Below are 25,256 nucleotides of genomic sequence, written 5' to 3' on the forward strand. Positions count from 1 at the left end.
GGATTTTCTTACAACCGTACATGTTACAGAACTCTTGGAACACTTCAGCCTCGAATGCAGGACCCTGATCAGTCAGTACCCTTTCCGGATAGCCGTGAGGTCGACAAAAGGATGCCTGGAACGCTCTAGCTGCTGTCCTGGCTGTCTGGTCCTTCACAGGCACTACTACCAGGAAACGAGAGTAATGGTCCACAATGGTGAGGGCGTACACATAGCCTGACCGGCTTGGTGTTAACTTCACGTGGTCCAGGGCCACCAACTCCAGGGGCTGCTTTGTGACAATTGGCTGTAGGGGAGACCTTTGGCTGGCATCGTCTTTCCGCCTCAGGTTACACGGGCCACAGTCTCGGCACCACTTCTCGATCATCTTTCTCATGTGCACCCAATAGAACCGATCACGGAGTAGGGCTTCCAACTTCTTCCACCCGAAGTGTCCTGCGTTATCATGATATGCTGCTAGGACCATTGGAGCATCTCTCTGCGGAACCACTATCTGCCAGACAAGTTCATTTGTTCGATAGTTGACATATCTCTTGCAGAGCTTGCCTTGGTAGGTGAACAGTCGTCCCCTCTCCTTCCACAGCTGCTGGGCTTCCTCTGGAGCGTCTGGGCCAAGATGGGTCTCAGCTTGCGCTAGCTTCTCTTTGACCAATCGCACGGCCGGGTCACCGTTCTGTGTTTCTTCCCAATTATGGTGGAGTAAGGGGTTGACCGAGACCCCGTGCTGGCTTGAGCGCTTCACTCCTACAGCATGCTCACACTGGGACACACCTTGGTGATGGAAAGCCGGTAACTCTATCTCTTCGAGTTCATCCATGTCTTCTCCAGACTCGGGCAAGTGAGGCATTCTGGACAGCGCATCAGCATTGTTATTCTTCTTGCCAGCCCGATACTTGATGGTAAAGTCAAAGTTAGACAGCCGGGCCATCCATCGCTGTTCCATCGCACCTAACTTGGCTGTTGCCAGGTGTGTCAACGGATTGTTGTCCGTGAAGATGGTGAACTTGGCCGATGCCAGATAGTGCTTGAAGCGTTCAGTCACTGCCCAAACAATAGCGAGGAACTCCAGCTTGAAGGAACTGTAGTTTTCTGGATTCCTTTCTGTGGGCCGAAGCTTCCTACTGGCGTACGCTATCACCCTCTCTCTGCCTCCCTGTACCTGGGACAGAACTGCTCCCAGTCCCACGTTGCTGGCGTCTGTATACAGTACAAACGGTTGGCTGTAGTCAGGGTAGGCCAGAATTTCTTCTCCCGTGAGAGCCCCTTTCAGCCGGACAAAGGATGTTTCCAGTTGGCTGCTCCATTCAAATGGAGGGCTCTGCTTCTTAGCCTGCTTTGGCTGGCCCACCAGGAGATCTTGATGGGGCGCTGCTATCTTGGTGAAACCATCAATGAACCTTCGGTAGTAGCCCACCAGTCCAAGGAACTGCCGCACCTCCTTCACTGTGGTGGGTCTTGGCCAGTCCTTGATTACAGTGACTTTCTCCGGATCAGGTGCCACACCTTCTGCGCTGACCACATGACCCAGGTACTGTACCTTTGGCTTCAAGAGGTGACATTTGGACGGCTTGATCTTCAGGCCATATTTCGACAAGGATTCAAACACTTCTGCTAAGTGCTTCAGGTGGTCCTCATAAGTCTTGGAGTAGACTATTACGTCATCCAGGTACAACAGCACGGTTTCAAAGTTGTGATGGCCCAAGCAGCACTCCATCAACCTTTGGAATGTCCCTGGGGCGTTGCAGAGCCCGAATGGCATACAGTTGAACTCACAGAGACCCATTGGTGTCGTGAATGCAGTCTTCTCTTTGTCTGCCTCTGCCACGGGAACCTGCCAATACCCACTGGTGAGATCCAAGGTGGAGAAATAGTTAGCTGACTTTAAGGCTGTTAGTGACTCCTCTATTCTGGGCAGTGGATAAGCATCTTTATGTGTAATGCGGTTAATTTGCCTGTAATCTACACACATTCTCATTGTACCATCTTTTTTCTTTACGAGCACTAGTGGAGCTGCCCAGGGGCTACAACTATCTCTGATAACCCCAGCCTCCTTCATTTCCCGTAACATTTCCTTGGCACACTGATACTGTGCGGGGGGTACAGGGCGGTATCTCTCTTTAATGGGATGATGATCACCCGTGGGGATTTGATGTTTAACCCCTTTCACCTGCCCAAAATCTAGGGGGTGTTTGCTGAAGACCCGCTCGTACTCCTGTACCACCCGGTAAACCCCATGCTTTTGGTGCGAGGGGGTGGAGTCGGTGCCTACATGTAATTTTTGGCACCAGTCTTCCGGCTGCCCCTTGGAGCCATTGTCTTCCGCCTGGTCGGACGGGATCAAGGGTTCCACTGCTTTAATGGTATTGTTACTGACAGTGTACAGTTTTGCTACAGTGGCGTACCGGGGCAATTTGGCCTCCTCCTCCCCACAATTCAGGACACGGACGGGCACTCTCCCCTTGCGGACGTCCGCTACCCCTCTGGCTATCAGGACTCCAGGCCTACTGTCTGAATACACTGGTTCTACCAAGGCATGGTAATCCTGACCCTTGAGGCCTATTGCTGCCCGACACCATATCAACATTTCACTTCTTGGGGGTATTACAATGGGGAGGGGGTCACTTACCCTCACACTGCCAATTTCTCCTCCGGCTAGCTCTACTTGCTGCCTCCTCATCAGGGCTCTGATCTCCCTCTGTAGGACACGCTGCTGCCCGGAGCTGGCAGTTTCAGACGCCTGTTGCAACAAAATTATCACTTCGGCAATACAATTTTCTATCACATTTGTACCAAGGGTTAGCAGTGGGTCAGATTCTTTGCGATCAATATCTACAATTATCATCCCCTGACATGGCAATTCCACCCACCCCACTTTAATGGTTACTTCTTTGTACCCAATTTGAGGTAAGGGCTGACCATTACTGGCCACAATCGTTAAATCATCATCTGGGCCATGGTCAATGTCTGAATCAGCCCAATATCTTTTGTACAGTTTGTGGGGGATGGTTGTTACCTGGGACCCCGTATCCAGGAGGGCATTCAAAGGGATCCCATCCAGCACAATGGGAAGGACCGGTCGTCCTCCCACATACTTGCTGCGGCTGGGGTTTGAGCCGGGCTTCCTCACACCTGGGGGTTGGCTCCTGGCCCCAGGCTCAGCCCGTTTAAAGGACAGCGTCGTGCAATGTGGCCCGCCTGGTTGCAGTGGCGGCAGATCGGTTGTCCTGTTGAATCATACCGGTCTGTGTCTCTGCCTCGGGTCGGCGGAATCCTCCTCTGTCGCATCCATGGGACGTCTTCTGGGCTGGAGGCCAACTCGATTTTTGCAGGCGAGGGGGTCATTTGTAGAGACTGCACGGTCTTGGCAAGGGCAGCCACAGTCTTGGTCAGCTCCTGGAACTGCTGTCTGAGCTCTGCCATGGGATCCTTATCCAGGGACTGCGCCTCAGCCCCTGCAGTGGCTCGTGTTGCAGGCACCACCCCGGGGTACGTGATAGCAAGAGGCCGGAGGGGTACTGGGTCATTCGGTGTAGATTCTCTCAGTACCCTGATGGCCTGGTCCTTAAACTTTGCAAAGTCCAGAGCAGGGTTCTGCAGGACCATGATACGCAGCTGTGTCCTGTGGGCGTCTGACAGGAGCCCCTCTATGAACTGCTCAGTTAGGAGTTTGTCTTCTTCACGTACACTCTCTGGGTCCACCTGTTTAACTGCTTTCAGGGCCTCCTGCAAGTTTAAGGCATAGTCCCTTATGCTGTCTGTGGCCCGTTGCTTGCACCCAAAGAATCTCATCTTTATCTCTGCTGCGGTGCGGGTGTCAAAAGTGCTCTTTAGTTTGGCCAGTATCTGGGCTGCTGTCCCTTTATCTGTATCAGGCCAGGACTTCGCTTCACGCTGGGCTGCGCCGGCTAGCTGTCCCATTAATATGCCCACCTTCTGGCTCTCAGTCAGAGGATACACCCGGAACAAGCTGTGCAGGCTTTCTCTGAAGTCACTCAAGGTATGGGACTCCCCGGAGTACTGCGGCAGCCATTCTGCTCCTGGTATGTACGGCATGGTGATCGGCATTACCGGCGCTATAGTGGGGGCTGGGGCGACGGCGACTGGGACTACTTCGGCCGGTGCTGCGGCGGCCTGGGCGATGGCAGCCACCTGCTCTCCCTCGGAGTCGGACATCTTCCTCCCCCTTAGTGAACCTTACCAGGCTCCGTTCACTTTTCAAATTTTCTTCCGGGTCGCGCGGGGTTAACAGCGCTCTGCTCTGATGGCGCGCTCCCTTCGCGCTCTTTGTCAGGCACGCCCCCCTTCTTCCTGCGCTCGGCGCGGCTAATGGCGGCGGCAATTTACAACCAGTACACAGTCTTTTACACAGTTCTTCAGGCGCACAGTACCCGGTGTGACCGGGCACGAAATCCTGTTCGTGACGCCAAAAGTTGACTCGCCCACCCCAGGGCTATGGGACACCCGGTGCCGGGCCGGACTAGTCCGGTGGTAGTCAGTGGTGGCTGGGCCCGGCTCCGTGGCCCTGGTGGGTGTCAGTTGAATATGTGGCTGATGACTTTAATGTTTGTGTTCGTGACGCCACCTGTGGTATGCGGCTATTAAGCCGCCGCTGCTGTGTGAGGCCACCGGGATGATGTTATGGCAGCAATGTTGGTACTGCTCCCCACAGGTGGAGCAATGCCCGGGGCACAGTTGGTGCTTGTGGAAGTCTATGGTGCTGCGTGACTAACACGGTGCAGGGCCGACAAGCAATGAAAGAAACAGGCACAAACAGTAGTCTCTTTACCTTCTCCTCTTTTACTCGGCAGAAACTTAGTCCAGGGAGACCGTCACAGATGGTATAGATGATCCGGCCGGCCTGGAAGTGCCTGGGGTGATCTTTGGCCAGTTGAGTATGAGGCCTACTCCTTAATCTTTCTCTGCTGTTTTAGGACACTGCACTTTGGGTTCGCAATTGCCCTCTTGCTGCTGGGACTTGTTGTTCGTCCCCTCTTCTGTGTGGTAGACTGCGCAGGCCCTCTCTGGTGCTTCTCTGCTGGAGTCCACACCAGGCCCTTGGGATGCAGCTGTACCTTCAGATTGCTTCTGGGCCAGGGGCTTGCAGCTCCCCTGCCCTCCGGATTCAGCCACCAGGGATGGATTTTATGCCCTGGCAACTACAGACTCCGATGTCCGAGTCTCTGCTGTGCCTCTCTGCTCCCCTTGCTTCACTGGGCCAAGCTATCCCAGCTCTAGGCCCCAGTTTACAAGGCAGCACTACTCTGCATCTGCACTCTTTCACTCCTGTCTCCCGACTAACCAACACTTCCTCCTTCCAGCCAGACTTAAGGAATGCTCCCTGAAGTTCCAGGTTCAGAGCTCCCCCTGCTGGCCGGAGGGAGAACTGTGTTGAGTGTTAACTTACTGGCCAATAGATCTCCCAATTACCTCCAGGCTCAGCATTAACCCTTTTGGGAGGGCAATGCTGTTGTGGCGACCAGGTCCTGGGGCGCCACATTTTCCTTGGCACTTTCTTTACTGGTTGGCCCCTGTAGTGTAAAACTAGTCGGGTCCCGCTCACCTGTATGACTAACGGAGTGAGCTTGCTCTCAGGGTTCATGCTTGGGATTTTCTGGACTATGTATCGGGAAAGTCCTATCCCCCTCGTTGCGCTAGTACCCCGATTTTGGAGCGGGTGGAGGACGAATCATGAAGTCTTCGCCCTCGTCGGGTAAATTACCAGGACGCTTGAAGCTACTTCCCGGCCTAGGGTCCACATACCCTGCCGTGCCTTGGCCCCTGCCCGGTGATGGCTCAAGGCCCCTAGCTGCCCTCCTCGGCAGTTCCGTGCCCCTTGACACGATCCCCTGCGACCGGTTTCCAGCTCCTACCAGGCCCAGACCAACGTCTGCCACCTAGTAACTGAGGAGCCCAGCTCCTAACCTCCTCCAACTACTTGTGACTTCTCCTCTCGAGAGTCACCACTCGACTCCTGACACTCTTGACCCTCCCTAACCAACCCCCCAACTAGGCGGCCCTATTCCCTTCAGGCTACCCATTGGTGTGTCTGGTGTGTGTGGTGCAGAGTGTTTCTAGGATTTTCATTGGCTTGTTCTTAGCAACACCAAAGGCCAGGGACCCGTAACCAAGGAGGAGATGGACACCATGCAGAAGGGCAGATTGCACAATGTCCTGTGATGACCTGATAGGCCAGGGCGTCACAGATACAGTTTACATATATGCAGTGTTTGCATAGATCTTATGCTGTACTCTTTGGTGCAAGGTATGACGGCGCCTGAGTGAGATCTCCGCCAGAGTAAGGCAGGTTACTCACACAAGAGTTCACTGTCATTTAGTGCCCAGAGGGTGGGGAGATGTAATGCAAATCCAAACCCCCTGTAATTGTAGCTCATTTCCATAAAATAATAATAATAATAAAATCTTTATTTCTATAGCGCCAACATATTCTGCAGCGCTTTACAATTCAGGAGGTTCATATACAAACAAGTAACGGTTCTATAAAATACCATAATTAGAGCAAAAAAGACAACCCTGCTTTTGAGAGCTTACAATCTACAAAGAGGTGGGGTGGGGGTGGGGGGGACACAAGGTACAGGTGCTTATTTACAATGACGGTCTAGCCATCTCAAAGAAATGGAGGATAGATAAAGGCTGCCTGGACCAGTCAGCCAAAACTACAAGATGCTTTCGGTTGCGGTGGAGTTTGACGGCGAGTTATGTTCTGAGACGTAGTGGAGGGACTATGTGAAGTTGATTAGGGAGGGTGATAGGCCACCGTAAAAGGATGCGTTTTTAGGGAGTGTGTGAAGCTGAGTAAGTTGTGATTCTTCCTAGTTTCTTGGGGTAGAGCATTCTAGAGTATTGGTGCAGATCGGGAGAGGTCTTGGAGCCGGGAGTGGGAGGTTCGGATTAGTGTGGATGTTAGTCAACAGTCGTTTACAGAGCATAGAGAATGGGCAGGGTGATAGACAGAGATGAGGGTGGAGATGTAGGGGGGTGCCGAGTGTGGAGAGCTTTGTGGGTGAGAACAGTAAACAATACAATTAATGGGGACTTCAGGTTGCAACGCAACACCTCAAGAACTCATTGCATCCAAAGTTGCAATGTGTCCCTGCCATTTCAGTGTTGGGTGACCCTGTGAAGTTCTAGCCTTAAACAACAATATTCTAAGTCACTGAAAGCAAACAGAGATCTTAAAAATAATGAGGGAACAAAAACGAGTGCCGCGAACGCCTCCAGCGCAGAGGAGAATCAGGCCTGACGTGTAGTGTATAGACGGTGTGTCGTGTGTGCCGGTGCGGAGGCTGCTCCATAACACTGCACACGCCGCAGCTTCTCCCCTTGTAATAATGAGTATTGGAATTTCAATGAATAATTTAGCTGAGGTTTGTGTTTCACAGCGAGGTTAACTTTCAACCCCTGACTACCATCCTTTTCTGTGTGGCTGCATCTCACTGGTCACATAGGTGTCCTTTGTACGGAGTACAGATTGTAAAAACACCTAATTGCTTCCTATATCTGTTTTTTTACCGCCATTTTTTAGTTGCAAAATACAGTAAGCAGAAGAATTATTACCCAGTTTTCCCAGTAGCATTTTATTGGAGTGGGGTAGGCACCTGTATATCTGTTAGCGGTATAGTCAATGTAACGTGCCACCCAACTTCTAAACAACGCCACACTTTTCAACACATTGTGTGCAGTAGTACTGATCATTCACATTAACATGAAAGGAGCCTAACTGCAATTCTAGATGCATCCTGTGGATAGTAGTGGCGCTGTTATTGCAAAACTGAATATCAGTGTTTCTCTTATGAGAACTGTTATTGCTAAGAAGAGGCTTTGCAAAATTACACATTTTCTAGTATAATGCATGTCTCTCACATACGCTACCCTTTCCTAAAATAAAGTCACCCTGTTGATCAGTGGTTAGGGAACCGGAGTTATTCAGGGGCTCATTTACTGTGAAGGGTGGTGTTTGCAGGCATCTCTCCTCTCTGTGGCCAATGGAGCAACTCTACAACGATGCCAATGTTCGCAGGAATCTCTCCACTCCTTGGCCAAAGGAGCAACCCTACTATGTTGCCCCTGTTTGCAGGCATCTCTCCTCTCTTTGGACAATGGAGCAACCCTACTACGATGTCCATGTTTGCAGGCACCTCTCCATCTTTAACCAATAGAGCAACCCTACTATGATGCCCATGTTTGTAGGCATCCCCCCACTCTTTGACCAATGGAGCAACCCTACTATGATGCCCATGTTTGCAGGCATCTCTCCACTCTTTGGCCAATGGAGCAACCCTATTATGATGCCCATGTTTACAGGCATCTCTCCACTCTTTGACCAATGGTGCAACCCTACAACGATGCCCATTTTTACAGGCATCTCTCCACTCTTTAACCAATGGAGCAACCCTACTACGATTCCCATATTTGCAAACATCTCTCCACTCTTTGATCAATGGAGCAACTCTACTACGATTTCCATGTTTGCAGGCATCTCTCCACTCTTTGACCAATGGTGCAACCCTACTACGATGCCCATTTTTACAGGCATCTCTCCACTCTTTAACCAATGGAGCAACCCTACTACGATTCCCATGTTTGCAAGCATTTCTCCACTCTTTAACCAATGGAGCAACCCTACTATGATGCCCATTTTTACAGGCATCTCTCCACTTTTTGGCCAATGGAGCAACCCTACTATGATGCCCATGTTTGCAGACATCTCTCCACTCTTTGGCCAATGGAGCAACCCTACTATGATGCCCATGTTTGCAGGCATCTTTAAACTCTTCGGCCAATGGAGCAACCCTACTATGCTGCCCATGTTTGTAGGCAACTCTCCTCTCTTTGACCAATGGAGCAACCCAACTACGATTCCCATGTAGGCAAGCATCTCTCCACTCTTTGACCAATGGAGCAACCCTACTATGATGCCCATGTTTGCAGGCATCTCTCCACTCTTTGGCCAATGGAGCAACCCTACTATGTTGCTCATGTTTTCAGGCATCTCCTCACTCTTTGGCCAATGGAGAAACCCTACTACGAGCGGCTGCTGATAAGTTTTTGGCTTTACCCAGAAAGAAACGAGATAGGATGATGAAACTTTACATTTATTCCACATACTCTCCACTGATGTCAACACACTTCTTACATCAGTATTCCAAGTTCTGTAAGCCTAGCAAAAAAAGGATTTTGGTTGTGCCTCAAACATGGCATCCGTAGCAACCATGGCATCAGAAATGGTGTGAAATTTGGTACCCTTGAGGTGCTTCTTCAGGATTGGAAACAGATGATAGTCGGAGGGAGCTAGATCTGGTGAATAAAGTGAGTGGTCAACCAGCTTGAAGCCCAGCTCTGCCAGTTTTGCTGTGGTTGCATGTGCAGTGTGAGCGGAGGTGTTGTCTTGCAGGAACAAGATTCCTTTGGACCACTTGTTGCGCCTTTTGGCCTTCAGAGCTACCTTCATTTGGTCCTAAAGTTCAATGTAATATCTTGCATTGATGGTGGAACCCTTTTGAAGGTAGTCCACTAGCAGCACGCCCTCCTTATATCAGAACACAGACTCCATCACGTTAGTGGCTGATTTTTGCACCCTGAACTTCTTTGGATGAGGAGAACCACTCTGCTTCCTCTCTTTTTACTGCTTCTTGTTTTCAGGGTCATACAAATAAATCCAGGTCTCATCCATAGTGACTAGTCGATCCAGGAAGTTCTTATCAGTCCAGGAACGCTGACAAATTGACCGGGAAGTTTTCACTCACATGCTTCTCTGATCTGTTGTCAAATATTTGGGGACCCACTTTGCAGATCCCTTCCTCATGTCCAAATGTTCATGGATAATGACACAAACACATTCACAGGAAATCCCCATGATGTCTGCTATTGCTTTAGTTTAAATGTATCGATTCTCCAGTATGAGGTTAGGTTGTGCACAGCATCGACGATCTCCGGAACAACAACCACTCTCGGTCATCCAAGACGTTCCACATCATTGGTTCTGAAGTGGCCAGTTTTAAATTTGGCAACCCAGTTCTTAATTGTGGAATATGAAGGACATTGATCCCCCAATGTCTGTGACATATCACCATGAATATCCTACGTGGACTTTCCTTGCAGAAACAAGAATTTCATCACTCCTCTGCTCTCAGTTGCTGTGAATATTGCATTAGATTCCGCCATTTTGTTTTCCCGCGTGCGTCTAACATATATTAGACACATAAGGCTTTCATGTGATGTAACATTCATTACCATAGAAACATAAAAAGATCACAAAGCCAAAGACTTATCAGCAGCCCCTTGTACGATGCCCATGTTTGCAGGCATCTCTCCACTCTTTGGCCAATGGAGCAACCCTACTACAATGCCCTTGTTTGCAGGCATCTTTTCAATCTTTGGCCAGTGGAGCAACCCTACTAGGATGCCCATGTTTGCAGGCATCCCTCCACTCTTTGACCAATGGAGAAACCCTACTAGGGATCCCCACATACTGCTACATCACAGTTCAATGAAAGTGAATGGGGTCACATTGCAACCGTAAAGGCACTGCGAACACAAAAAAGTAAGCCACAAGAAGTCCAACCTTGACACATTTTTTTTCTGTCTTCCTCCACTGGTAAAGGAGTAAATTACCTCTACGATTGACTCCTCGAAACCTGGAAAACACACATTTGCCAGAGGACTTGCCACACTCATCAGGAGGGCTTTAACCTAGAAGAAGAAGGGAGGGGAAGAAAAATGCCAGACATGAACATGCAGCTAAAGGGCAGCTGTGGTAAACAGGACAGAGGGCAGGACACTCAGAAGGAATCTAAGAAAAGGGGAGCAACAGAGCACAAACTAAAATGTTTTTACACAAATTCACAAAGCATGGGAAACAAACAAAGATAACTAGAGCTAGTAGTACAGAAGGAAAATTATTGCGAGATCGGCATCACAGAAACCTAGTGGTAATCATAGAAAGAGGATCGGCACTCGTAGAATTTTCTTTTTTTTCACTTTATTTCAAGCCATCAAATGTGCAAAAAAATGTACAATAATATACAGTGACGCATTTTGGTCATGACTGTACATTATTGTACATTTGTTTGCACATTTGATGGCTTGAAATAAAGCAAAAAAACCCGAAAATTCTACGAGTGCCGATCCTCTTTCTATGATTATTCCTGTTGAGTCCATCCAGTGATTGGAGCACCGTAGTGCTGGGAGTGCCTACCTGCTTCTGAAAATAGAAACCTAGTGGAGTGTCACGAATGATTGGAACATACAGATAGAAGGTACGAGGGAAATCCTGAGATATGATGAGAATTATGGCAAAGTCAGCCAGCTGGCCCTACACATACACCCCCCTCCCTGCACACACAGAGATTCACCTCAGATCACTCAGCATCTGGGAAGGTGTTAAATACAATTACACTGCCAAGCCAGAGGAAGACCCCCCTGGGGAGATATGTCCATTCATCAAGGGAGTGGGTGGAAAACTGGAAAACCTTGAGAAGCTTCAAAGGGATCCAGGACCCTCTTTCCCAGCAGGAGTTCATATTCCTGACTCCCTAATGTCATACACAGTTATGATATTACCATGCGTCTGAGCCATACACCCACTACATCGTTAAAATTGGGACTCCAAGCTGCATCTCTACATACCCTCGAATTCTTTGTCGCGCCCTGGGGCGGCAAGATACTGAGAACTGTGAGTAGGAGTCCGGTAGAGGAGTCATGCTTGGACTCAGTATGCAGAAGGGACACAGATGAATCTGATGACACCAGAACCGTCCCGATCGGACCTCCCAGTCCGGAGTTGTGGATCATATTCACTTTGGGATATTATTTTAGACTCAGGACAGGGGTGGGGCAGTACACCCCTGCGAGGTCACCAGGTGGGAGGGGACATGGATTGTAGCCAGTTTGATGAAGACAATGTGGACATTCTTGGCTTATCTTTACTCGGGGGTCATGCATACTATACACATGTGAGGATGTTCATGAAACCCTGGTCAAACGGCGCCCCCCTGTAGCCAGATGCATAAGGTAACTGCTTGATCTGACTCTGTTTGTGACCACGTCTTACCTGTAAATGTACTCTGACATATCTATATATATTCTGTAAATTCCATATTGTATATATTGTAGTATCTAGTGTGCCCTTAAGGCGATTAAAAAGATATAATTTAATCTTGGGCTGTTCTGTTATCTTGATCCTGAATTCCACGTCTGTGGGCTCGGCGTAATAGTTATCGTAATCGATTGGTGGCAGCGAGTTTATGCCAAGGATCATTGTGGGGCACTCAGTGAGATCTGGGGAGGTTTAGATATATTCCGCCTGCAGGAGTCGATGGAATATATACCTTACTCTCACCGGGAACCATCGGCATCGTAGAATAGCGGCTTCCTTGCTTATTGTCGGGCAATTCCATAATTGGCCTGACTATAAGAGGGGCGCTAGAGAGCGAGTCATGTGCTCTGTCTGGTGGAAAGGAGGGGTGTAACTTCCGCTTCCCCCTTTTCCTGACAGAAGGATACAACTTATTCAAAAAGAATAGAACTAACAAAAGAGGAGGTGGAGTTGCATTGTATGTAAGAAAATAACACATCTCCACAGAAATTACAGTACAGTTTCAGAGAATGTGAATCTATTAGAAAATATTTTTGGTAATAATTAATGGAATAAACAACGGAAAGGACATCAAAATAGGTGTTAATTATACACCTTCGGGTCAAATAGAGGATATGGATGAGATTTTTTCTACACCAAATGGCCACAATCTAGTGATCATGAGAGACTTCAACTACTCAGATAGTCATTGGGAAACCCTCAGAGGTAGGAGTAAAGGCTCCATCCAATTTTTATCCTGCTTTGCAGACAACTTCATCTTCCAGCTGGTAGAAGAAAATATAAGGGGAACAGCCATCTTTTACCTAGTACTAACAAACAATGAGAATATGGTTAAGGGACTAAAGGGTACTTTACACGCTGCAACATCGCTAGCGATTGCTAGCGATGTCGTGCGCGATAGCACCCGCCCCCATCGCTCGTGCGAAATTTGGTGATCGCTGCCGTAGCGAACATGCTATGGCAGCGTCACACGCACATACCTGGTCAGCGACGTTGCTGTGACTGCCAAACAATTCCCTCCTTCAAGGGGGAGGTGCGTTCGGCGTTATAGCGACATCACTGCGGCGTCACTAAGCGGCCGGCCAATAGCAGAGGAGGGGCGGAGATGAGTGGCCGGAAGATGACACCCACCTCCTTCCTTCCTCATTGCCGGTGGACGCAGGTAAGCAGATGTTCGTCGTTCCTTCGGTGTCACACATAGCGATGTCTGCTGCCGCAGGAACGACGACGAACATCGTACCTGCAGCAGGAACGATATTAAGGAAATGAACGACGTGTCAACGAGCAACGATTTTTCACGTTTTTGTGTTCATTGATCGTCGCTCATTTGTGTCACACGCTGCGATGTCGCTACCGGCGCCGGATGTGCGTCACTAACGACGTGACCTTGACGATATATCGGTAGCGATGTCGCAGCGTGTAAAGCACCCTTAAGGGTAGAAAGTTCAAGGGACTCAGTGATCATGCTATCGTTGAATTTGAGGTTGCAAGAGGGGGAAAACCTGAGAACACACAGACTTTAAGGGGTACTTTACACGCTGCGACATTGTTAGAGATTGCTAGCAATGTCGAGCGCGATAGCACCCGCCCCCATCGCTTAACGACATTTGGTGCTCGCTGCCGTAGCGAACATTATCGCTACGGCAGCGTCACACGCACATACCTTGACAGCGACGTTGCTATGACCGCCGAACAATCCCTCCTTCAAGGGGAGGTGCGTTCAGCGTCATAGCGACGTCACTGCGGCGTCACTAAGCGGCCGGCCAATAGCAGAGGAGGGGCGGAGATGAGCGGGACGTAACATCCCACCCACCTCCTTCCTTCCACATTGCTGGTGGATGCAGGTAAGGAGATGTTTGTGGCTCCTGCGGTGTCACACATAGCGATGTGTGCTGCCGGAGGAACAACGAACAACATCGTACCTGCAGCAGCAACGATATTAAGGAAATGAACGACGTGTCAACGATCACCGTTTTGGAACGATTTTGCAATCATTAATCGTCGCTCATTAGTGTTACACGCTGTGATGTCACTACCAGCGCCGGATGTGTATCACTAACGACGTGACCCCGACGATATATCGGTAGCGATGTCGCAGCGTGTAAAGTACCCCTATGTCTTGACTTTAGCAGAGCGGAGTTCAAGGGCCTAAAGGCAAAGATTGGTAGAATTCCATGGAACATAACTCTTAAGCACAAAACAGCACACGAAGGATGGGAAATCTTCCGTAAGGAAATCCTTAAAGGTAATCTGTCACCACATTTGACCCATCTAATCTATTAATATGAACATACAGGTTATAGAATGATGATTCCCTTTAATGCACAAGAACTAACAATATCTGAACGGAAGAATAATGGGAAAGACCTAAAGAAACCAGAATTTTTTTTACATCACCTGATAAAAAAAGGAAGCATTCAAGTGGAAGATGCCTAGGGAAGAATACATGGCAGTTTGCAGAGTCTGCAAGGCAAACGTCAAATGAGCTAAGGCCAAACACAAATTGACGCTTGGAAAAGAGGCCAAAAGTAAGGTAAAATGATTTTGGGGGTATGTTAAAAGCAAAAGAAAGGGAAGGAGACCATTGGAGTCCTGCAGAAAGAAAAGGGTGAAGCACTCAACAAGGTGGAACAGCAGGTGGAGATACTAAATTCGTATTACGTATCTGTCTTCATCCAAAAAACTAATGCAAGCATCAACAATATTCATGATAGAAATGACGGTGAGGAGGAGTCCAAGGTGACAATAAGCAAAGAATTGATATTAGAACACTTAGCCAAGTTATAGGAAACCAAGTCCCCAGGTTCAAACGATTTATACCCTAGAGACCTGAAAGAGAGAGCTGAGGAAATAATAGTACTACTTGCAATAATCTTCAATAAGTCATGGGAAACAGGAGAGGTCCCTTAAGGCCCCGTGACACGCAACGACATCGCTAACGAGATATCGCTGGGGTCACGGAATTCGTGACGCACATCCGGCCTCGTTAGCGACGTCGTTGCGTGTGACACCTATGAGCGACACAGGTTGTTCATCGTTCCTGAGGCAGCACACATCGCTACGTTTGACACTCCAGGAACGCCGTACAATGAACGCCGTACAATGAAGAACACCGTACCTGGATCCTCCGGCAATGAGGTGGGAGTGACGTTAATGCGGCTGTTCTCCGCCCCTCCGCTTCTATTGGTGGACCGCTGTGTGACATCGCTGTGACGCCGCACGAGCCGTCCCCTTAAAAAAGAGTTTGTTCGCCGGCCACAGTGACGTCGTTAGGAAGGTATGTGCGTGTGACGCGTACTAGCGATATTGCTCGCCACGGGCAGCAATTTGCCTGTGACGCACACACGATGGGGGCGGGGGCGATCGCTAGCCACATCGCTAGCGATATCGCAGCGTGTAAAGCGGCTTTTAGATTGGAAAAGGGCAAATATAGTTCCTATCTACAAAAAAAGGGAAAAAGGAGGATCCAGGGCATTACAGGCCAGCAAGCCTGACCTCCATAGCAGGAAAAAACCTTTGAGCAAATTGTAAAAGAACATTTACTTAGGTACCTGGATGGGAAGGCATTAATTAACCAGAGCCAGCACGGCTTTATGATCAAATAAATCTCATCAGACCAACCTGATTTCCTTCTACAACAAAGTCACTGAATGGTTGGACCAGGGGAATGCTGTGGATATAGCATACCTTGACTTCAGGAAGGCATTTGATAAAGTATCACATGACATCCTCATTGAAGAAGTGATCAAGTACGGAACCGACAAAAAAATCAGTTAGATGGATTCACAACTGGCTTAATAATTGGGTACAATGAGTAATATAATAAATGGCTACACATCGAACTGGAGGATAGTTAAAAGCGGGGGCTAGAAGGCTCTGTCCTGGGGTCAGTGCTGTTTAATATCTTTATAAATGACCTCGATGATGGAATTATTGGGGAACTTATAAAATTTGCAGATGATACTAAGATAGGAGGAGTAGCCAACACTAGAGAGGAAAGAGAGCATATCCAAAAGGATCTAGACACACTCGAACAAAGGGTCAAGGAGAACAGTATGGTGTTTAACATCTGGGTAAAAGAAATGTAGAAAGCATATATTGCATTGGAGGAATAGAACTATGTGATAGCAAAGGACTTGGGCATAATAGTAGATCCCAAATTCAACATGAGCCAACAGTGCGGAGCTGCAGCTAAAAAGGACAACTAAATTCTGGGATGTATCAAGACAAGCATTGAATCTAGATCAAGAGAGGCCATTACTCTGCCCTGGTCAGACCCCACCTGGCATACTGTGTACAGTTCTGGGTGCCCCAATTCAAGAAAGACATTGATATATTAAAGCAAATCCAGAGAAGGGCAACCAAGAAGAGCTATAAACCATGTGCTATGAAGACCGGCTAAAAGAACTAGGAATGTTTAGTTTCCAAAAGAGAAGGTTGAGAGGAGACTTAATAACGGTCTACAAATATCTGAAAGGAAGTCACAGTGCAGAGGGAACCACCCTATTCTCATTAGAACAAAGAAGTATAAGAAGCAATGGGATGACACTAAAAGGAAGGAGATTCAGATTAGACATTAGGAAAAACTTTCTGACATTAAGTGCAGTCAGAGAGTGGAACAGGCTACCACGGGAGGTAGTGAGGGCAGTCAGGGAGTGGAACAGGTGACCATGGGAGGTAGTGTGAGCTCTCCATCAATGGAAATCTTCAAGAGGCACCTGGATAAACACATAGCTGGGATGATTTAGGAAAACCTGCACTCACAGGGAGTTGGGCCCGATGGCCATTGAGGTCCTTTCCATCTCTATCATTCTATGATTCTATGATAAGATGCATGGGAATTGGAGAAGCTGTGTCATAGTTAACCAGACAGCTGGGGAGTGAGGGCAGGGTTGCCAACCGTCTAAAAATTTCTGGACAATCCATATAAATAGGCCACTCTTTTTCTTCATTTGTAAAAAAAAAATGTTGTTACCGCGGTTATTTTGATGCTAGAGTAACTCATGCAGAACTCTTATGACTAGAATTATGCAATATCAGAATTATGGGCTGCAGTCTCCTATTACTTGTAATCTGAATGGTTTATTGTGGTTTTCTAATGTGTCCATAAAAAAGGTGTCTGTCCGTGAGGGCTGTGGAGTCGGTAAGCCAAACCTTCGACTCCGACTACTCAATTTCCCTTGCTCCGACTCCGACTCCTCGACTCCGACTCCCACATATATTGCTTATAGTTAAGAGTGAAATATGTATTGTAGTACAATGTGAACATCAGACATTTAATCATTTTTATGATACAATAATCAAGATATTTAGATAGAACATAAAATATATTTATTGGAATACAACTTTAGAACACAAAAAACTGTAATAAATCGTAAATATGTAATACACTATGTAATATACCGTAGATTACATGTATATCTGTGTATATATATATATATATATATATATATATATATATATATATATATATATATATATATATATATATATATATATATAAAAAGTCATATGAAAAAGTTTGGGCACCCCTATTAATGTTAACCTTTTTTCTTTATAACAATTTGGGTTTTTGCAACAGCTATTTCAGTTTCATATATCTAATAACTGATGGACTGAGTAATATTTCTGGATTGAAATGAGGTTTATTGTACTAACAGAAAATGTGCAATCCGCATTTAAACAAAATTTGACCGGTGCAAAAGTATGGGCACATCAACATAAAAATGACATTAATATTTTGTAGATCCTCCTTTTGCAAAAATCACAGCCTCTAGTCACTTCCTGTAGCTTTTAATGAGTTCCTGGATCCTGGATGAAGGTATATTTGAGCATTCCTGTTTACAAAACAATTCCAGTTCAGTTAAGTTTGATGGTCGCCGAGCATAGACAGCCGCTTCAAATCATCCCGCAGATGTTCAATGATATTCAGATCTGGGGACTGGGATGGCCATTCCAGAACATTGTAATTGTTCCTCTGCATGAATGCCTGAGTAGATTTGGAGCGGTGTTTTGGATCATTGTCTTGCTGAAATATCCATCCCCTGCGTAACTTCAACTTCGTCACTGATTCTTGCACATTATTGTTAAGAATCTGCTGATACTGAGTTGAATCCATGCGACCCTCAACTTTAACAAGATTCCCGGTGTCGGCATTGGCCACACAGCCCCAAAGCATGATGGAACCTCCACCAAATTTTACTGTGGGTAGCAAGTGCTTTTCTTGGAATGCCGTGTTTTTTTGCCTCCATGCATAACGCCTTTTTGTATGACCAAACAACTCAATCTTTGTTTCATCAGCCCACAGGACCTTCTTCCAAAATGTAACTGGCTTGTCCAAATGAGTTTTTGCATACCTCAGGCGACTGTTTGTGGCGTGCTTGCAGAAATGGCTTCTTTCGCATCACTCTCCCATACAGCTTCTCCTTGTGCAACGTGCGCTGTATTGTTGACCGATGTACATTGTCACTATCTGCAGCAAGATGATGCTGCAGGTCTTTGGAGGTGGTCTGTGGATTGTCCTTGACTGTTCTCACCATTCTTTTTCTCTGCCTTTCTGACATTTTTCTTGGCCTGCCACTTCTGGGCTTCACAAGAACTGTACCTGTGTTCTTCCATTTCCTTACTATGTTCCTCACAGTGGAAACTGACAGTTTAAATCTCTGAGACAACTTTTTGTATCCTTCCCCTGAACAACTATGTTGAATAATCTTTGTTTTCAGATCATTTGAGAGTTGTTTTGAGGAGCCCATGATGCCACTCTTCATAGGAGATTCAAATAGGAGAACAACTTGCAAGTGGCCACCTTAAATACCTTTTCTCATGATTGGATACACCTGCCTATGAAGGTCAAAGCTCAATGAGGTTACAAAACCAATTTAGTGCTTTAGTAAGTCAGTAAAAAGTAGTTAGGAGTGTTCAAATGAAGAAATTGATACAGGTGCCCATACTTTTGCACCAGTCAAATTTTGTTTAAATGCGGATTGCACATTTTCTGTTAGTACAATAAACCTCATTTCAATCCAGAAATATTACTGAGTCCATCAGTTATTAGATATATGAAACTGAAATAGCTGCTGCAAAAACCCAAATTGTTATAAAGAAAAAAGGTTAACATTAATAGGGGTGCCCAAACGTTTTCATATGACTGTATATATATATTACATATTGTATTACATATTTACAATTTATTACAGTTTTTTGTGTTCTAAAAGTTGAATTCCAATAAATATATTTAAAGTTCTAGCTAAATATCTTGATTATTGTATCATACAAATGATTGAATGTCTGATGTTCACATTGTACTGCAATACATTTTTCACTTAAATATAAGCAATATACTAAATGTTAATATTTAGTATGTTTTTGTTGAAAACTGTTTTTTGCCACTTACATAGTGCATTACATAGTGTTATACGTATATAACACTAAGTAAGTGGCAAAAACCAGTTTTCAACAAAAACATAGTAAATAACATTTGTGCAGTCTATGAATTTGTTGTAAGAAATAGAATTGCCTCCATCAGATCCTCCTTCGCAGATGACCTCAAATCCGACCTAATAATGTTAAGGCTAGAGAACAACCTCTCTACACTAACTTGGGTTGGAGGCAAAGCCGTAACCGCATGGGCAACATCTCTAACAATTTACGGGTATAAAGGAATTTCCTCATGCACAGTCAGTTTTGATGAATGGTTGAATTTTTCTATTTCTTTGAGAGCAAGGGAAACATTTTACTGAAATCTGGTCAATCTGCTGATATAGGAGACGGAGTGAAATCTTATTCCTTGTGGCAATGCTTTGCCTGCTCCATGTCATCCAAATACTTGTCAAAGTTAAACTCCTCATCTGATGAGGATGAAGATATGGCAGCAGTAGCACTGTCAGGACCCAAGTCCTCTTCCGCCTGGCAGTCCTGTAGCCACCCATCCTAACTGCTACCTCACTCAAAGCTTCTTTTCCTTTAGTAAGCTGTTGATCATCAAGCAGTATACGTTGATTTGGCGTCCACTTAAACAGCTGCCAGAAGAATTTTATTTTCTAATAGCTGTGTCTCTCTCTGTTTCATTGAAGCAGAAACGCCATCTGGGATTAAACCTCCTGTTTGAGACAGGCAAAATAGCAATTTTTTCCACTCCATTATGAAAATGGCAGGAGTTAAATCCTCAGATTGTAATTTTTTAGTCATGGTAAATGGGTGATTAAGCAATTCCTTCAATTCAGCCACTTGTGTCCATTGACCTTCATTTAAGGTTACTTGAGGGTTCACCATATCTATAAGAAATTATTTTAGTTCAAGCAATTGCTCAGTCATTAAATAAATGCTGCCTCACCGAGTGGCTTGATCAACAATTGCCCCTTTCCCAGCACGTCTCTTCAAGATGGAATAAATTTTAGGGGTTCTGTCGGCAATAACCAATTTCCTCACCTTTCCAATCAGATTTCCAGCATATCCGCCCAGTTTCACATATCCGGCTTTTCGCCGTTTTTTCGGATGCGGCGCACGCCAGTACAGTACATTACAGTACAGTGGCAGCGCCGCAACTTCCGGGTCACATGACAGCATGTGACCGGCGTTTGTCGCGCTGCCACTGTACTCTATACCCTGTACTGGAGTGCGCCGCATCCGCCTAACCGGCGAAAAGCCGGATGTGTGAAATCTGGGTCCCTCTTGCAGACTATTTCTTATTGCCAGCTGTAGCGTGTGCACAACACAGCGCATGTGATGAATAGGAAAGTGTTTTGAAGCAGCTTCAACAAGATCATCTAATCTTAAAGTATCATTTTGCTGTTCCTCTGTTGTAATATCTGTTTGTTCCTCAGTTACATGAACAGCACTGTGGCCTTCCATCTCTAACATACTGAATCCTAAATTTTCTTCTAGCTGTTGTTCATTACTCTCATTCATCAGTTTAATTCTACTTATCAAGTTTGAAGCATTGTCTGTTACAATAGCAAAAACCTGTTCTTTTTTGAGTTGGTAATCTTGCAGAACTTTTTCCACTAAGGCCTGGAGAAACTGGCTGGTGTGATGAGCTTTACTATCTTTTACTGCCAGTGTCTTGGTAACAATTTCTTTCTTGTCACAAACATATCGAACATTGATGGCAAAATAGTTCAGTGAAATGCAGGGACTCCGGGCATCCAGCAAAGGCAATGGGTGAAAAGATAGGACATTCAGACACAGCGTGTTGAGAGGATCCTCACAAGGAGCAGTCAGTTTGTGGCGTTTTTCTAATCTGCTTTTGCCATTGAAAGCATTATTTATGAGCTCAAAAACCTTTCAGGTGATGCGGTTTTTTAAAAAGCTGATCTGCTTTTGCAGCTGAAAAACGTATCCTCAAAAAACGCAGCAAAAACGCTGTGTGTGAATGTAGCCTTAGATCAGGAATAGAACAGCCATTTATAGGACATTTCATAACTTTCCTGAATTCCTATGAAAAAGTATTCAGCACATTCTGCATTCAACTACTGTACCCAATTTATTATATATTGTAGGAGTCGGAGTTGGTGCATTTTATACCGACTCCGACTCCACCAAAATGAGCTCCGACTCCACGACTCCGACTCCGACTCCACGACTCCGACTCCACAGCCCTGCGTGATTTATTTTATCAGAACCTGCTTAGGAAAAAGAAAAGTTGTCAACCCTCCATGAGGGATGGGTATCATTATCCAAGTGGTACACCACCCTGTGAATATAGAGGGTCACAGATGGGAAGAAAGAAGTCTGAAATCCCGAGACTACATGTAAGAGGTTGGAAATAACCTCAAGTGTGAAGGGGAGCATTGAGGACTATGTCTGCGGGAGACTGTGAGGTGTCACGTCTGAGAGAAGGATGTAGGCCTACAGTATGTTTGCAGGGATGAGTGCCCCCATCTGAGAGAGAAATTCTAGAGCGAAGGCTTACATGTCTGGCCAAGAGTTGAGTACCTGGATGTTAAGTGTGATAGTGGGCTAAAGGAGGTGACGTGTGATTATCATACCGATGTTAATGCCAATACACCCTGCTCCCAGTATATCGCCTCCACCCTTTACACATTTTTCTGAACACTCCTCTTAATAATACTTTTCTTAATTTGTGTGTTGCCTCCAGCCCAGACCCTGCAGAGCAGGTAGGGTCAGCTATGGACATACTGTACTATAGGCATTTATTTCTAATGGAAAATCTAGCTCTGTCTGCAGTAATAACCTTAAAATGTATTTACATCGTGTTCTGTAAGTTTAGTGGGTGTAACAATCTATTGAGGGATGACTTGGCCTTAGAACATAATCGGAGGAGGACCATCCTTCAACAGTCCATCTGGTCACATCGTACACACTCCCTTCCTGTATTACTACTTTATCATGAAGGAAAAAGTGGGAATAATGCAAACGTGTGATGGGTAAGCTACAATAATCATGAAAAACAAGTTTCACATTGAGTTTTCTCACACCCTGGAGACCTTTCACGGGTGACTTTCTTGTCATTGGAATTTCAGGAATGTTTTGGATGGAAATGGGCTGACAATTGAGGACAGATATATATAATTTATTATGATAGCGCCTTTTATTCCATGGCGCTTTACATGCAAAAAGGGGTACACATAATAAAACAAGTACAGTAATCATGAACATTACAAGGCACAGACTGGTACAGGAGGTGAGAGGACGCTGCCCGTGAGGACTCACAGTCTACAGATATATATATATATATATATATATATATATATCGTGAAGGTTATTATTATACATAAGGTCATATAGTCAGTGATGAGTGGTGATTACGTACTCTATGTGTAACTCTGGGCCTTGGGGGCACTATATATCCATGAACCTAAGGGTACCCTTCTCTTTAGACATTGTTCTAGTTAGATAACTTATGCGGGCGTCACATGAGACGATCTATCGTGCGATGCATCGTCGGGGGTCACGGTTTTTGTGACGCACATCCGGCAAAGTTTGTGATGTCGTCCCGTGTGACACCTACGAGCGACGCAAAACGTTTGTAAATCGTGTGCAAAACGTTTATCTGTCACACGTCGCTCATTTTTAAAAAATCGTTTATTTTTCTATGCGCTGGTTGTTCATCGTACCCGGGGCAGCACACATCGCTCCGTGTGACACCCCGGGAACGATGAACACAGCTTACCTGCGGCCGCCGGCTATGCAGAAGGAAGGAGGTGGGCGGGATGTTTACGTCCCGCTCATCTCCGCCCCTCCGCTTCTATTGGCCGGCCGCTGTGTGACGTCGCTGTGACTCCCCCTTCTGGAAGAGAATGTTCGCCGCCCACAGCGAGGTCGCTGAGGAGGTAAGTGCGTGTGATAGGGGGTTTAACGACTTTGTGCGACACGGGCAGCAATTTGCCCGTGACGCACAAACGACGGGGGCAGGTACGATCGCTCGTACGATCGCACTATAGATCGTACCGTGTGACGCCCGCATTAGTGATAATGACTGGCAACCATCATTCGTAATGCTCTCTCATGCGGTGTTCAGGTTCAGACTCATTAGCTGTCACAGCGGTGTTCGGCTCTGTTCACACTGCAGAGTCTGACAGGCAATCTGGTGTCTCCTAGTTGTTCAGCCAGAGCTGGTCATCGGCTGTTTCATGTGCTCTGTTCCTCAGTTCTGCAGGAGTTAACTCCTGCAGACCTGGGGAACTCTGCTAGGAGCTCAGGTTGCTAATTACCAATCACAGCCTTCTCCTCCCTATATAAGTTTCTGGACCTCGCTACTCAGCGCCGATTATAGCTCAGCTTAGCTCCAGCGATTCCGGTCTTTGTGGTGATCCATTTTATGGTGATCTGTAATTACTATTTTGCGTGGTTGAGACGTTCCCCTGTTGTGCATTTACTTCCTTTCTTTTTCTTTATTCCCCTATACACGTATAGTCTCTCTTTTGTGTGTGAGTGCAATGTGTACGAGTTTTTGTTCTCCCTTGTTGTGTCGTTTCTGTGGGGTTTTGTTGCTGTGTTTCTGGCCTGCCCCAAAGTTGGGGGAGAGGGGAGTAAGATCAGGGCTCAGACAGGAGTCAGGGTCATGCTGGGGCTCAGACCTGGCTACCATCAAGCCTACCTCTGTGATAAGGGACAACGCGGGGTCTCAAGTCTGAGGGCCAGCCTAGGAGCGCCTGTTTCATAATTTCATACCCCCTGACATACTCAAATTAGTATTCCTGGCTGAACCATCATTACATTGATGGCTACTTTCCAACCATGAAGGATCACACCCAGGGAAGGAAGAATGGATTAGAAGAATAGAAAGGTAGAGTTGCAATGCACACGCAACCTGTGATATTGCAGTGCTCTTGAAAACAAATAGACTCATGTCAAATCTCATTACATTCCTTTAAATAATCATGTACTGTATCTACATGGAAATATTTCCAATTGTGGAAGTGAGATGGTAAAGTGGATACAGATGGAAGCTAAAGGGGTGCCATATTACACACAAAAAATGCTGATAAAAGGCAAAGTGTTAGACCTATTGTTGTTGTGTTATACATGAACGGACAATCAGCAGCTGTCGGAAGTCATTTCAACTTCCAGTGAGAAGCTGGTGACAGAGGTCAATATAGGAGAAGTAAATCTGTGTGTCAGGGAAGGAGAGGAGAGTCGGGGAGCTATGGGAGTGCACAGTGCTGCATTTGTCATCTCTGTGCTGCCTATGCAAAGCAGTGTAAAGCAATTGAGATACGTTTTTCATTGGACCTGTGCTCTGCATAGGCAGCATTCAACATGGTAGTGCCCGCTCATCACTAGTTACGAGTACAGAACACTCGAGCATGGTAGTGCTCAGTTATCACTAGTTACGAGTACTGAGCACCCGAGCATGTTAGTGCCCGCTCATCACTAGTTACGAGTACTGAGCACCCGAGCATGGTAGTGCTCACTCATCACTAGTTACAGGTACCGAGCATGGTAGTGTTTGCTCATCACTAGTTACAGGTACCGAGCACCCGAGCATGGTAGTGTCCGCTCATCGCTAGTTACAAATACAGAGCACCCGAGCATGGTAGTGCTCACTCATCACTAGTTACGAGTACTGAGCACCTGAGCATAGTAGTGCTCGCTCATCACTAGTTACAAATACAGAGCACCCGAGCATGGTAGTGCTCACTCATCACTAGTTACTAGTACAGAGCACCCAAGCATGGTA

At 46.4% G+C, this 25,256-nt stretch overlaps 1 protein-coding gene across 2 annotated transcripts in view; it reads left to right on the plus strand.

Moving 5' to 3' along the window:
- The window catches only part of CLIC5 (chloride intracellular channel 5), a 238,346-nt gene that overhangs the window by 153,571 nt on the left and 59,519 nt on the right, over window positions 1-25,256 (plus strand). The gene's annotated exons all lie outside the window — the stretch shown is intronic.

Source organism: Anomaloglossus baeobatrachus, chromosome 3, assembly GCF_048569485.1.
Source record: "Anomaloglossus baeobatrachus isolate aAnoBae1 chromosome 3, aAnoBae1.hap1, whole genome shotgun sequence".
NCBI classification, from domain to species: domain Eukaryota; kingdom Metazoa; phylum Chordata; class Amphibia; order Anura; family Aromobatidae; genus Anomaloglossus; species Anomaloglossus baeobatrachus.